This window comes from Crinia signifera, unplaced genomic scaffold (genome assembly GCF_055691185.1).
Source record: "Crinia signifera unplaced genomic scaffold, ASM5569118v1 HAP2_SCAFFOLD_134, whole genome shotgun sequence".
Taxonomy (NCBI): Eukaryota; Metazoa; Chordata; class Amphibia; order Anura; family Myobatrachidae; genus Crinia; species Crinia signifera.
In genome coordinates this window covers 89,231-104,266 of record NW_028142027.1, presented here as the reverse complement: position 1 = coordinate 104,266, position 15,036 = coordinate 89,231, and the positions used below count along the sequence as shown (strand labels likewise).

The following is a 15,036-nucleotide window of genomic DNA, read 5'->3' as shown; positions in this document are numbered from 1 at the left end:
AGGGATATTATATCTGTATGATGACCACCCAGCAGCACAGAATCTGTGGCCCCCTATACATACTGTAACCAGGGATATTATATCTGTATGATGACCACCCAGCAGCACAGAATCTGTGGCCCCCTATACATACCGTAACCGGGGATATTATATCTGTATGATGACCGCCCAGCAGCACGGAATCTGTGGCACCCTATACATACTGTAACCGGGGATATTATATCTGTATGATTCCCGCCCAGCAGCACAGAATCTGTGGTACCCTATACATACTGTAACCAGGGATATTATATCTGTATGATTCCCGCCCAGCAGCACAGAATCTGCGGCACCCTATACATACTGTAACCAGGGATATTATATCTGTATGATGACTGTCCAGCAGCACAGAATCTGTGGCACCCTATACATACTGTAACCATGGATATTATATCTGTATGATGACCGCCCGGCAGCACAGAATCTGTGGCTCCTTATACATACTGTAACCATGGATATTATATCTGTATGATGACCGCCCAGCAGCACAGAATCTGTGGTCCCCTATACATACTGTAACCATGGATATTATATCTGTATGATGACCACCCAGCAGCACAGAATCTGTGTGACCCTATACATACTGTAACCAGGGATACTATATCTGTATGATGACCGCCCAGCAGCACAGAATCTGTGTGACCCTATACATACTGTAACCATGGATATTATATCTGTATGATGACCGCCCAGCAGCACAGAATCTGTGGCACCCTATACATACTGTAACCAGGGATATTATATCTGTATGATGACCGCCCGGCAGCACAGAATCTGTGGCACCCTATACATACTGCAACCAGGGATACTATATCTGTATGATGACCGCCCAGCAGCACAGAATCTGTGGCACCCTATACATACTGTAACCAGGGATATTATATCTGTATGATGACCGCCCAGCAGCACAGAATCTGTGGCACCCTATACATACTGTAACCAGGGATATTATATCTTCATGATGACCGCCCAGCAGCACAGAATCTGTGGCACCCTATACATACTGTAACCGGGGATATTATATCTGTATGATGACCGCCCAGCAGCACAGAATCTGTGGCACACTATACATACTGTAACCAGGGATATTAGATCTGTATGATGACCGCCCAGCAGCACAAAATCTGTGGCACCCTACACATACTGTAACCATGGATATTAGATCTGTATGATGACCGCCCAGCAGCACAGAATCTGTGGCACCCTATACATACTGTAACCAGGAATATTATATCTTCATGATGACCGCCCAGCAGCACAGAATCTGTGGCACCCTATACATACTGTAACCAGGGATATTATATCTGTATGATGACCGCCCAGCAGCACAGAATCTGTGGCACCCTATACATACTGTAACCAGGGATACTATATATGTATGACGACCGCCCAGCAGCACAGAATCTGTGGCACCCTATACATACTGTAACCAGGGATATTATATCTGTATGATGATTGCTCAGTAGCACAGAATCTGTGGCACCCTATACATACTGTAACCGGGGATATTATATCTGTATGATGACCGCCCAGCGGCACAGAATCTGCGGCTCCCTATACATACTGTAACCAGGGATATTATATCTGTATGATGACCGCCCAGCGGCACAGAATCTGTGGCACCCTATACATACTGTAACCAGGGATAATATATCTGTATGATGACCGCCCACCAGCACAGAATCTGTGGCACCCTATACATACTGTAACCGGGGATATTATATCTGTATGATGACCGCCCAGCAGCACAGAATCTGTGGCACCCTATACATACTGTAACCAGGGATATTTTATCTGTATGATGACCGTCCAGCAGAACAGAATCTGTGGCACCCTATACATATTGTAACCAGGGATATTATATCTGTATGATGACTGCCCAGCAGCACAGAATCTGTGGCACCCTATACATACTGTAACCAGGGATATTATATCTGTATGATGACCGCCCAGCAGCACAGAATCTGTGACACCCTATACATACTGTAACCGGGTATATTATATCTGTATGATGACCGCCCAGCAGCACAGAATCTGTGGCACCCTATATATACTGTAACCGGGGATATTATATCTGTATGATGACCGCCCAGCAGCACAGAATCTGTGGCACCCTATACATACTGTAATCGGGAATATTATATCTGTATGATGACCGCCCAGCAGCACAGAATCTGTGGCACCCTATACATACTGTAACCAGGGATATTATATCTGTATGATGACCGCTCAGCAGCACAGAATGTGTGACACCCTATACATACTGTAACCGGGGATATTATATATGTATGATGACCGCCCGGCAGCACAGAATCTGTGGCACCCTATACATACTGTAACCAGGGATATTATATCTGTATGATGACCGCCCAGCAGCACAGAATCTGTGGCACCCTATATATACTGTAACCAGGGATATTATAAATGTATGATGACCGTCCAGCAGCACAGAATCTGCGGCACCCTATACATACTGTAACCGGGGATATTATATCTGTATGATGACCGCCCAGCGGCACAGAATCTGTAGCTCCCTATACATACTGTAACCAGGGATATTATATCTGTATGATGACCGCCCAGCGGCACAGAATCTGTGGCACCCTATACATACTGTAACCAGGGATAATATATCTGTATGATGACCGCCCAGCAGCACAGAATCTGTGGCACCCTATACATACTGTAACCGGGGATATTATATCTGTATGATGACCGCCCAGCAGCACAGAATCTGTGGCACCCTATACATACTGTAACCAGGGATATTATATCTGTATGATGACCGCCCAGCGGCACGGAATCTGTGGCACCCTATACATACTGTAACCAGGGATATTATATCTGTATGATGACCGCCCAGCGGCACGGAATCTGTGGCACCCTATACATACTGTAACCAGGGATATTATATCTGTATGATGACCGCCCGGCAGCACAGAATCTGTGGCACCCTATACATACTGTAACCAGGGATATTATATCTGTATGATGACCGCCCAGCAGCACAGAATCTGTGGCACCCTATACATACTGTAACCGGGGATATTATATCTGTATGATGACCGCCCGGCAGCACGGAATCTGTGGCACCCTATACATACTGTAAACAGGGATATTATATCTGTATGATGACCGCCCGGCAGCACGGAATCTGTGGCACCCTATACATACTGTAACCAGGGATATTATATCTGTATGATGACCGCCCGGCAGCAAAGAATCTGTGGCCCCCTATACATACTGTAACCAGGGATATTATATCTGTATTATGACCGTCCAGCAGCACAGAATCTGTGGCACCCTATACATACTGTAACCAGGGATATTTTATCTGTATGATGACCGCCCATCCGCACAGAATCTGTGGCCCCCTATACATACTGTAACCAGGGATATTATATCTGTATGATGATTGCCAGGCGGCACAGAATCTGTGGCCCCCTATACATACTGTAACCAGGGATATTATAAAGGTATGATGACCGCCCAGCAGCACAGAATGTGTGGCACCCTATACATACTGTAACCAGGGATATTATATCTGTATGATGACTGCCCGGCAGCACAGAATCTGTGGCACCCTATACATACTGTAACAAGGGATATTATATCTGTATGATGACCGCACAGAAGCAGAATCTGTGGCACCCTATACATACTGTAACCAGGGATATTATATCTGCATAGTGACCGCCCAGCAGCACAGAATCTGTGGCATCCTATACATACTGTAACCAGGGATAATATATCTGTATGATGACCGCCCAGCAGCACAGAATCTGTGGCACCCTATACATACTGTAACCAGGGATATTATATCTGTATGATGACCGCCCAGCGGCACAGAATCTGTGGCACCCTATACATACTGTAACCAGGGATATTATATCTGTATGACCGCCCAGCAGCACAGAATCTGTGGCCCCCTATACATACCGTAACCAGGGATATTATATCTGTATGATGACCGCCCGGCAGCACAGAATCTGTGGCACCCTATACATACTGTAACCAGGGATATTATATCTGTATGATGACCGCCCGGCAGCACAGAATCTGTGGCACCCTATATATACTGTAACCGGGGATATTATATCTGTATGATGACCGTCCAGCCGCACAGAATCTGTGGCACCCTATATATACTGTAACCAGGGCTATTATATCTGTATGATGACCGCCCAGCAGCACAGAATCTGTGGCACCCTATACATACTGTAACCAGGGATATTATATCTGTATGATGACCGCCCAGCGGCACGGAATCTGTGGCACCCTATACATACTGTAACCAGGGATATTATATCTGTATGATGACCGCCCAGCAGCACAGAATCTGTGGCACCCTATACATACTGTAAACAGGGATATTATATCTGTATGATGACCGCCCAGCAGCACAGAATCTGTGGCACCCTATACATACTGTAACCAGGGATATTATATCTGTATGATGACCGCCCGGCAGCACAGAATCTGTGGCACCCTATATATACTGTAACTGGGGATATTATATCTGTATGATGACCGTCCAGCCGCACAGAATCTGTGGCCCCCTATATATACTGTAACCAGGGATATTATATCTGTATGATGAACGCCCGGCAGCACAGAATCTGTGGCACCCTATATATACTGTAACCGGGGATATTATATCTGTATGATGACCGTCCAGCAGCACAGAATCTTTGGCCCCCTATACATACTGTAACCAGGGATATTATATCTGTATGATGACCGCCCAGCAGCACAGAATCTGTGGCACCCTATACATACTGTAACCAGGGATATTATATCTATATGATGACCGCCCAGCAGCACAGAATCTGTGGCCCCCTATACATACTGTAACCAGGGATATTATAAATGTATGATGACCTCCCAGCAGCACAGAATGTGTGGCACCCTATACATACTGTAACCAGGGATATTATATCTGTATGATGACTGCCCGGCAGCACAGAATATGTGGCACCCTATACATACTGTAACAAGGGATATTATATCTGTATGATGACCGCACAGAAGCAGAATCTGTGGCTCCCTATACATACTGTAACCAGGGATATTATATCTGTATGATGACCGCCCAGCAGCACAGAATCTGTGGCACCCTATACATACTGTAACCAGAGATATTATATCTGTATGATGACCTCCCAGCAGCACAGTATCTGTGGCACCCTATATATACTGTAACCAGGGATATTATAGCTGTATGATGACCTCCCAGCAGCACAGTATCTGTGGCACCCTATACATACTGTAACCAGGGATATTATATCTGTATGATGACCGCTCAGCAGCACGGAATCTGTGGCACCCTATACATACTGTAACCAGGGATATTATATCTGTATGATGACTGTCCAGCAGCACAGAATCTGTGGCACCCTATACATACTGTAAACAGGGATATTATATCTGTATGATGACCTCCCAGCAGCACAGGATCTGTGGCACCCTATACATACTGTGACCAGGGATATTATATCTGTATGATGACCGCCCAGCAGCACAGAATCTGTGGCACCCTATACATATTGTAACCAGGGATATTATATCTGTATGATGACCGCCCAGCAGCACAGAATCTGTGGCACCCTATACATACTGTAACCAGGGATATTATATCTGTATGATGACCGCCCAGCAGCACAGAATCTGTGGCATCCTATACATACTGTAACCAGGGATATTATATCTGTATGATGACCTCCCAGCAGCACAGAATCTGTGGCCCCCTATACATACTGTAACCGGGGATATTATATCTGCATAGTGACCGCCCAGCAGCACAGAATCTGTGGCACCCTATACATACTGTAACCAGGGATATTATATCTGTATGATGACCGCCCAGCAGCACAGAATCTGTGGCACCCTATACATACTGTAAACAGGGATATTATATCTGTATGATGACCGCCCAGCAGCACAGAATCTGTGGCACCCTATACATACTGTAACCAGGGATATTATATCTGTATGATGACCGCCCGGCAGCACAGAATCTGTGGCACCCTATATATACTGTAACTGGGGATATTATATCTGTATGATGACCGTCCAGCCGCACAGAATCTGTGGCCCCCTATATATACTGTAACCAGGGATATTATATCTGTATGATGAACGCCCGGCAGCACAGAATCTGTGGCACCCTATATATACTGTAACCGGGGATATTATATCTGTATGATGACCGTCCAGCAGCACAGAATCTTTGGCCCCCTATACATACTGTAACCAGGGATATTATATCTGTATGATGACCGCCCAGCAGCACAGAATCTGTGGCACCCTATACATACTGTAACCAGGGATATTATATCTATATGATGACCGCCCAGCAGCACAGAATCTGTGGCCCCCTATACATACTGTAACCAGGGATATTATAAATGTATGATGACCTCCCAGCAGCACAGAATGTGTGGCACCCTATACATACTGTAACCAGGGATATTATATCTGTATGATGACTGCCCGGCAGCACAGAATATGTGGCACCCTATACATACTGTAACAAGGGATATTATATCTGTATGATGACCGCACAGAAGCAGAATCTGTGGCTCCCTATACATACTGTAACCAGGGATATTATATCTGTATGATGACCGCCCAGCAGCACAGAATCTGTGGCACCCTATACATACTGTAACCAGAGATATTATATCTGTATGATGACCTCCCAGCAGCACAGTATCTGTGGCACCCTATATATACTGTAACCAGGGATATTATAGCTGTATGATGACCTCCCAGCAGCACAGTATCTGTGGCACCCTATACATACTGTAACCAGGGATATTATATCTGTATGATGACCGCTCAGCAGCACGGAATCTGTGGCACCCTATACATACTGTAACCAGGGATATTATATCTGTATGATGACTGTCCAGCAGCACAGAATCTGTGGCACCCTATACATACTGTAAACAGGGATATTATATCTGTATGATGACCTCCCAGCAGCACAGGATCTGTGGCACCCTATACATACTGTGACCAGGGATATTATATCTGTATGATGACCGCCCAGCAGCACAGAATCTGTGGCACCCTATACATATTGTAACCAGGGATATTATATCTGTATGATGACCGCCCAGCAGCACAGAATCTGTGGCACCCTATACATACTGTAACCAGGGATATTATATCTGTATGATGACCGCCCAGCAGCACAGAATCTGTGGCATCCTATACATACTGTAACCAGGGATATTATATCTGTATGATGACCTCCCAGCAGCACAGAATCTGTGGCCCCCTATACATACTGTAACCGGGGATATTATATCTGCATAGTGACCGCCCAGCAGCACAGAATCTGTGGCACCCTATACATACTGTAACCAGGGATATTATATCTGTATGATGACCGCCCAGCAGCACAGAATCTGTGGCCCCCTATACATACTGTAACCGGGGATATTATATCTGCATAGTGACCGCCCAGCAGCACAGAATCTGTGGCCCCCTATACATACTGTAACCAGGGATATTATATCTGTATGATGACCGCCCAGCAGCACAGAATCTGTGGCACCCTAAACATACTGTAACCAGGGATAATATATCTGTATGATGACCGCCCAGCAGCACAGAATCTGTGGCACCCTATTCATACTGTAACCAGGGATATTATATCTGTATGATGACCGCCCAGCAGCACAGAATCTGTGGCACCCTATACATACTGTAACCAGGGATATTATATCTGTATGATGACCGCCAGCAGCACAGAATCTGTGGCACCCTATACATACTGTAACCAGGGATATTATATCTGTATGATGACCGCCCAGCAGCACAGAATCTGTGGCACCCTATACATACTGTAACCAGGGATATTATATCTGTATGATGACCGCCCAGCAGCACAGAATCTGTGGCACCCTATACATACTGTAACCAGGGATATTATATCTGTATGATGACCGCCCAGCAGCACATAATCTGTGGTACCCTATTCAAACTGTAACCAGGGATATTATATCTGTATGATGACCGCCCGGCAGCACAGAATCTGTGGCCCCCTATACATACTGTAACCAGGGATATTATATCTGCATGATGAGGGTGCAGGATAAGAGGCCGCTGTAGTGACAGAGGAGGGTGCGGGATACTGAGATTTATGTCTTACCTGTTAAATCTCTTTCTTCGAGGACGTCAGGGGCCACAGGGATTACATTGGGTAGAGAGTGAGGTCACGACCTTTCCAGCACCAGAAAGGATAAAACTTCTGGACTGCCCAGAGACAGCCCTGGCTCCTCCCTCCTCTACCCCGCCTCCTAGGCTAGCTTACTTTCAGTTTTTCCCAAAGCCAGGCAGGAGACAAGATAGAAGGAAGAGAAACCCATACAGTAACACATTGAACCAATATATGTGTGTGTGGTTGCTCAACAGAGAAACCATAACTGTGACATGTATAAGTACCTCAACAAAGGAACTTATAACTAAGTTCACTCAACGGAGGAACTATGAACTTCAATACCATGAAGCAGGCGCGGCAGGGAGGGATCCCTGTGGCCCCTGACGTCCTCGAAGAAAGAGATTTAACAGGTAAGACATAAATCTCAGTTTCTTCTGCGGCAGACGTCAGGGGCCAGAGGGATTACATTGGGATGTCCTAAAGCAGCCACCTAAGGGTGGGGACGCGCCTGTGCCGCGGCCAGTATATTCTGGCCGAATGCCGAGTTCTGAGAGGCAAACATAACAAACGCAAAAAAGCGTAAGAAATCGTTGGCAGACGACCAAGTTGCCAAGTTGCTTTGCCGTTGCACCACCTGTAAAAGCCCGAAACACACCCACAGATGTAGTGGAATGAGCCCGTACCCCTGCAAGAACAGGGAGTGAGGTGAACAAGGAATCCTGCTTGATAAACGACCGCAGATATCGGCTGGCAATAGTTTGCATGGTAGCAGACCAGCCCCTCTTATGAATTCTCTAGTGGATAAAGAGAGAGTCAGATGGCCAAAGTATTACAGCGTGATGTACATAGACGTGCAAAGCACAGACCATCTCCAGTTGATTGCTGCCTAGGAGAGACCGCCGGCCTACAAAGGGCAGGGATCACTATCTCCTGGATGACCTGAAATTCATGAACCACCTTGTGAGGTGTAAAGTAATGTTTCAAAGAATCCGTTCTATGAGAATGAAAGACCATGAAGGGCGATTGACCTGACAGAGCCTACCGGGCAGACACCCAGCAGCAACGGTCAACAGGAAAACCGGTGTCCCAGTTAGCCTGTAAAGAGCCCTAAAGGGCCTAAAGAATCAGAGAAAGATTTTATCAAACCACCATGTTTGTAACAACCAGAGGTTGGATCTGCAGGACCCCCTGCCAGAATGAGCGGAGATCGTACCACAAAGCTCATAGGCTGTGGAATACAAAGGAGAGAGCCGAGCCCTGTTGCTTTAAAGAAACAGGCGGAGGCCAGCCCCCACTACTTCTACCGAAAGGACAAAACCCTAGACAAACGGTAAATTCTGGGATTGAATTCAATCCCGTGGCTCTTAATAAGGTTGTCTTAACAACCCTGTGAGCAGTTCTGGCCCCAGAGGCAGACAGATAAGAGAGACCCCTAACAGGGTTCACAGATCCGAGAACCAGATTCTCCTGGATTAAGGTGCCCCCACCTCCACTTTTAATGTACAAATTACTTTGAGGAGGAGCAAAAATGGGGAAAAGCCTACCTTCGAACGAATAGCCACTGGACTGACATAACAGAGCGTGGACTCTGTAACCTGCAGGGTCTCGAGACCTGGACACATACAGGGTGACCTGGTAAATGTGACGCAAAGCCATCAATCCACCATTGGTCCACCCCAATGGCCTACCAACCACAGGAACACCTCCGAAGGGAGGGTCCATCTGCCGGTATAGTTTTGCCAACAAAGCCGGGATCTTGCGCTGCACCCATTGGAAGAAGCGGGAGGCCTAAGCCTACAGCACCTGGTATTCCCAGACGGTCTCCCATCCAAGTACTAACCAGGCCTGACCCTGCTTGGCTTCCAAGATCAGACGAGATCAGGTGTGTTCAGGGTGGTGTGGCCGTAGGCTCATAGCCGGCCCACTCAGAGTGTCACCCTAGTGGTTGATAACAAACCACCCTTTTTGCATCACCCGACTGGACCTGCACAGGGTGACCTAGAAACCAAGGTTCTACCTTGCAGAAATCCCACAGGACTGTCTTTTTCATTAGGTTTCAAGACAGAAGCATCTTTTCCATAATAGCATTATCCAGTCTATGCCTTAAGATGTACTGTTGCGTGTATAAAACACGGATTTACCAAAAGGATCAGTTTTGGTTATAATGTATGTGTATGTAGATACATTAGAAAACAATTAGGAAACTATATCGAACCGCTGTTTGAATGTAAGAAGCGAGAATGCTGACCTAGCACCGCTATATATATCCACATATATATATATATATATATATATATATATTGTGTATGTACATGTATATATATACACACATGTACATACACAAATGCCTACAAGCATAAACATATGCATTCATGTACCCCTATACAATAGGTCGTACAGATTAAGAGGCAACATATTGGTATATAGCATATGGTGGCGCTGAAATGAACAAGGCCATCAACATTGGCAATCAGTAAAACTTCTACCAAAGTGAGATTGCGTCCCTGAAGGGATGCATAGTCAAGGCCATATTAGCTTTTAATTATAAAAGCTACAGCCAGTGTTACTCCGCTAACATAACTTAAAGGAGAACCATAAGAAATGACAAACCGAATTGTTTGTGGGAGAAAACGGGAGTACCTGGAGTAATCCCACGCAATTACGGGGAGAATATACATAAACTCCACACAGTTAGAGTAATGGCATTGTTTGAATGGAACCCATGTTATCTACAACAGCTGGTGTTCCCATGTGATCTCAAACGAGATTGGGCATATCCAGTGTGTTATGAATATAGAATGACATCAGTGCCGTGAGGTAGTAATGTTAACCATTACACAGTTCGTACTGCACCTCCACAGCTGCATCTCCCAAAAATGCTACCCCGCTGGGGTGCAAGGCTACTAGAGGCCTGGAGGAATACTAAGTCAAATTATCTCAAATGTGCGATCTGCATGCTACATGCATGTGATCCTAATGTAAATCCGACTACATAGTCAGATCCCACACTGGATTGTATTGTGCGTACACACCACAACCAGCTCTGTATGTGACAGTGCAATGTTCCAACTTCCAATGACCAGGAATACCGAAGGTTATCCTGTGGAGAAGTTACACTTCAGAGTCCACCGTTGGTGACGTTTGCCATAGTGCCCTGTCAGAGCATGAAATAACCCCATGTATTGTGGGGACTGAATCCTTATAGCCGTGCGCCTTGTCTACTTAAGAGACGGGAGCGTTGCTGATTGAGCTATTGCTCTATTAGGGTAAAACAGGCCTGGACTATGTTCCGACAGGGTTTAAAAGTTAGCAGAGGTGTCTTACACTAAGTGTCTGGACCAGAACTGTAATGGCTGCACACACTGTGATTTCTAATTGACTTGCTATGGAAAACTTTGCTAACTCATGAGTTAGTAACATACAAGTCATGCTATCTGCATTAGACATTGCTGCCCTTGCCTTTGATTAATGGAGTGACCTCTGTGTCACTCTGATAGCAGGGTATAAGGGCTGTTTCACACAGTACGGTTCCTGCCGCACGGTGAAATCCCGTACGGTCAGGGAGCCGCGCCGCACTCAGAATTTTATAATGGCAGGGATGGCCACAGCCCGGCAGCCGTCCCTTCCAGTGGGGGGATCCGGCTGCAGCCGTGCGGCCGGGCCGTGGCCGTCCCGTGTGAATGGACACAATAGTGTCCATTCACAACTGCTGAGTGCGGCACGGCTCCCTGGCCGTACGGGATTTCACCGTGCGGCAGGAACCGTACTGTGTGAAACAGCCCTAAGACTTCCTGCTGTCCTCTGTATGACCTAGCTGGCAGCAAACTGTCCCCCCATAAACCGTAATCTGAGAACACAGTATCTTTCTGGAAGAAAGCAAGAAGGGGTTTTATTTTGTCAGCCAGCAGATACACATTGCACAATTAGAGGCTTATTGCAGAAATCTAACGATCTCTATGTCACAGAGGAAAAATACATCAGGGAAGGCAGCAGAGACATGCCTCAGATGTAAACGGAGTTATACACTTTCCACCTGACAATATATACACTACACACACACACAGGGAGAGAGAGTAGGTATAGGTAACCAGAGATAGAATCACTGGATAAGAGAGACAGTATAAGGAGATGAGCTGCCCAGGCCATCAACAACACCATGGTATATAACACAGGGGTGCTATGACCTAATTTACATACAGCCCAATACTGTCCCACTATGCTCTAAACCCCACTGTCTGATCACAGAACCTGGGGGAGCAGCTGCATTCAATATGCAGTTAATCGGGACAAGCTTGAGCACAGCCCTGGCATTAGCAGTCAGGAGCTTCAGCAGCGTGCAATGGCGGCATTAAAATGACCGCCAGAACCGCGTGATAGCTGGGAAAGTGTTATGGTTTCTGGGAGCAAAACCCTGCGGTAAGCTCCCCTCCTGACCAGCTACGTCCTTACAATGGCGTCCCTTTTTGAAAGGGTAGCCGCGCTATTAGGCTTGCAGGACTTGCAATGTGTGCAGGACACCAATATAGGAGTCCCTATGTCACTATCGCTGTCCTCTAAGATTGTACAAGAGGCAGCTAAACTGGTACAGCTAACACCTATACTTCTGACATTCAGTGATGGTGTTAACACAGTTATGAGACATAGCACAATGCATATAATAATAAAAGTGGCACTGAGCTCCGCAAAGCACAAAGGCCGGCAGGAGCATAAAGTACTGTACCCTGTGCTCCAGTAGGAGAGGTACAGGTGGGATTTGCCCATATGGCCCGGCAGTGAAGAGATGGAACTCCAGACTGGCAGAGAGCTCTCTGTGTCCTTCTTACACGTGCAGCAGGCAGGCAGGAAGAGATCAGGGCTGGAAACCCCGTGGGTACATCCTAGCTCCTGTCTCCGGGAGAGGGGCTGTGTGAGGAGAGGCTCCCTCTCCCTACTAGCAAATGGCCACCGGGATTAAATGACTCATGTGGCGCCAGTAAAATGGCGGGGATCCGGCGCTTGCCGGGCGGCCCCGCTTACCGACGCCACTGCCCACACTCAAAGTCTCCCTGGTGGTCCAGCGGGACAGAGTGCACAACACTACGAGAGGCGGCGGTTCTGCCGCTTGCTAGTGCAGCCCGGCGATCCCCCTCGCCGAGCTGCTCAGCCGCCATTAGAAATGCGCACGCGCGCGCTCCCAGCGGGGAGCGCGTTACCTGTAAGCGGTGCTCACCGCTGATGTCCCGGTCCCCGTCGCGGCTGTGCTCTCCAGTGCTTCAGAGCCAGCCGAACACCTCCGCTTGTGGGAGCCACGTGGGTGGTGTTGGGCTGCCGGGTCCCGGGTGATGGAGCGCAGTGCAGGGGTCTAAAAGACCCCCGGCGCTGCTGCTCTGTCACTGACTCCAGTCAGTGTCAAAATAAGAATAAAAAAAAAAATTCAAAACGAAGTTTAAGCTGCTTTAACAGCAGCCCTTTCAAAATGCGTGTTGGCTCCTGCCAGCACAATCAAAACTGAAAGTAAGCTAGCCTAGGAGGCGGGGTAAAGGAGGGAGGAGCCAGGGCTGTCTCTGGGCAGTCCAGAAGTTTAATCCTTTCTGGTGCTGGAAAGGTCGTGACCTCACTCTCTACCCAATGTAATCCCTGTGGCCCCTGACGTCTGCCGCAGAAGAAAAGAGGCCGCTGTACTGACAGAGGAGGGTGCGGGATAAGAGGCCGCTGTACTGACAGAGGAGGGTGCGGGATAAGAGGCCGCTGTAGTGACAGAATAAGGAGAATATGTGACTCTTTGTAATAAGTTATAATGACTCACCTGTGCTGATATCTGTAGGGATTTTCACCTCGTTACACTGCTGGTCACCTCTCTCTGTATCTTCTACCTTAATATCAGTCACATCCGTCTCTTCTTCTCCTTCTTTATCTTCTACCTTAATATCAGTCAGGCCTCCACCCTAAATAACAACGGTAATATATTAGTATATGAGACACACACAGCTTCTCTACAGATCATATAGCACTGCGGTAAATCCCACCTACCTGATCCTCCTGTGGGTTCCTGGGAGTCTCCTCTGCACAGTTCCGGGAATACAGAGGACGGGGACATCTCTCTGGGGTATCTCTGTTACTGGGCCCATCTGTAGGAGACACACAGTGACTGAGGACATGGTATATATGTGATTATCCTGGGAATACAGAGGACGGGGACATCTCTCTGGGGTATCTCTGTTACTGGGCCCATCTGTAGGAGACACACAGTGACTGAGGACATGGTATATATGTGATTTTCCTGGGAATACAGAGGACGGGGACATCTCTCTGGGGGATCTCTGTTACTGGGCCCATCTGTAGGAGACACGCAGTGACTGAGGACATGGTATATATGTGATTATCCTGGGAATACAGAGGACGGGGACATCTCTCTGGGGTATCTCTGTTACTGGGCCCATCTGTAGGAGACACACAGTGACTGAGGACATGGTATATATGTGATTATCCTGGGAATACAGAGGACGGGGACATCTCTCTGGGGTATCTCTGTTACTGGGCCCATCTGTAGGAGACACACAGTGACTGAGGACATGGTATATATGTGATTTTCCTGGGAATACAGAGGACGGGGACATCTCTCTGGGGGATCTCTGTTACTGGGCCCATCTGTAGGAGACACACAGTGACTGAGGACATGGTATATATGTGATTATCCTGGGAATACAGAGGACGGGGAAATCTCTCTGGGGTATTCCTGTTACTGAGCCCATCTGTAGAAGACACACAGTGACTGAGGACATCGTATATATGTGATTATCCTGGGAATACAGAGGACGGGGACATCTCTCTGGGGTATCTCTGTTACT

The 15,036-nt window shown here is 47.1% G+C and overlaps 1 protein-coding gene, 1 non-coding gene and 1 pseudogene across 4 annotated transcripts in view; 1 reads left to right on the top strand and 2 right to left on the bottom strand.

The window, feature by feature from the left end:
* The window catches only part of LOC146053265 (uncharacterized), a 187,512-nt gene that overhangs the window by 146,314 nt on the left and 26,162 nt on the right, over positions 1-15,036 (top strand). The gene's annotated exons all lie outside the window — the stretch shown is intronic.
* LOC146053266 (uncharacterized) overlaps positions 1-15,036 on the bottom strand; it is a 44,951-nt pseudogene that overhangs the window by 22,631 nt on the left and 7,284 nt on the right. Inside the window, exons 3-4 of the transcript XR_014467707.1 lie at positions 14,219-14,316; positions 13,995-14,133 (exon numbers count right to left, since the gene is read on the bottom strand). The product of XR_014467707.1 is annotated as an uncharacterized LOC146053266 (transcript). The remainder of the gene's footprint in view (positions 1-13,994; positions 14,134-14,218; positions 14,317-15,036) is intronic.
* Positions 10,001-10,119, bottom strand: LOC146053269 (5S ribosomal RNA). The gene has a single exon (XR_014467708.1). It is a non-coding gene; the product is annotated as a 5S ribosomal RNA (ribosomal RNA).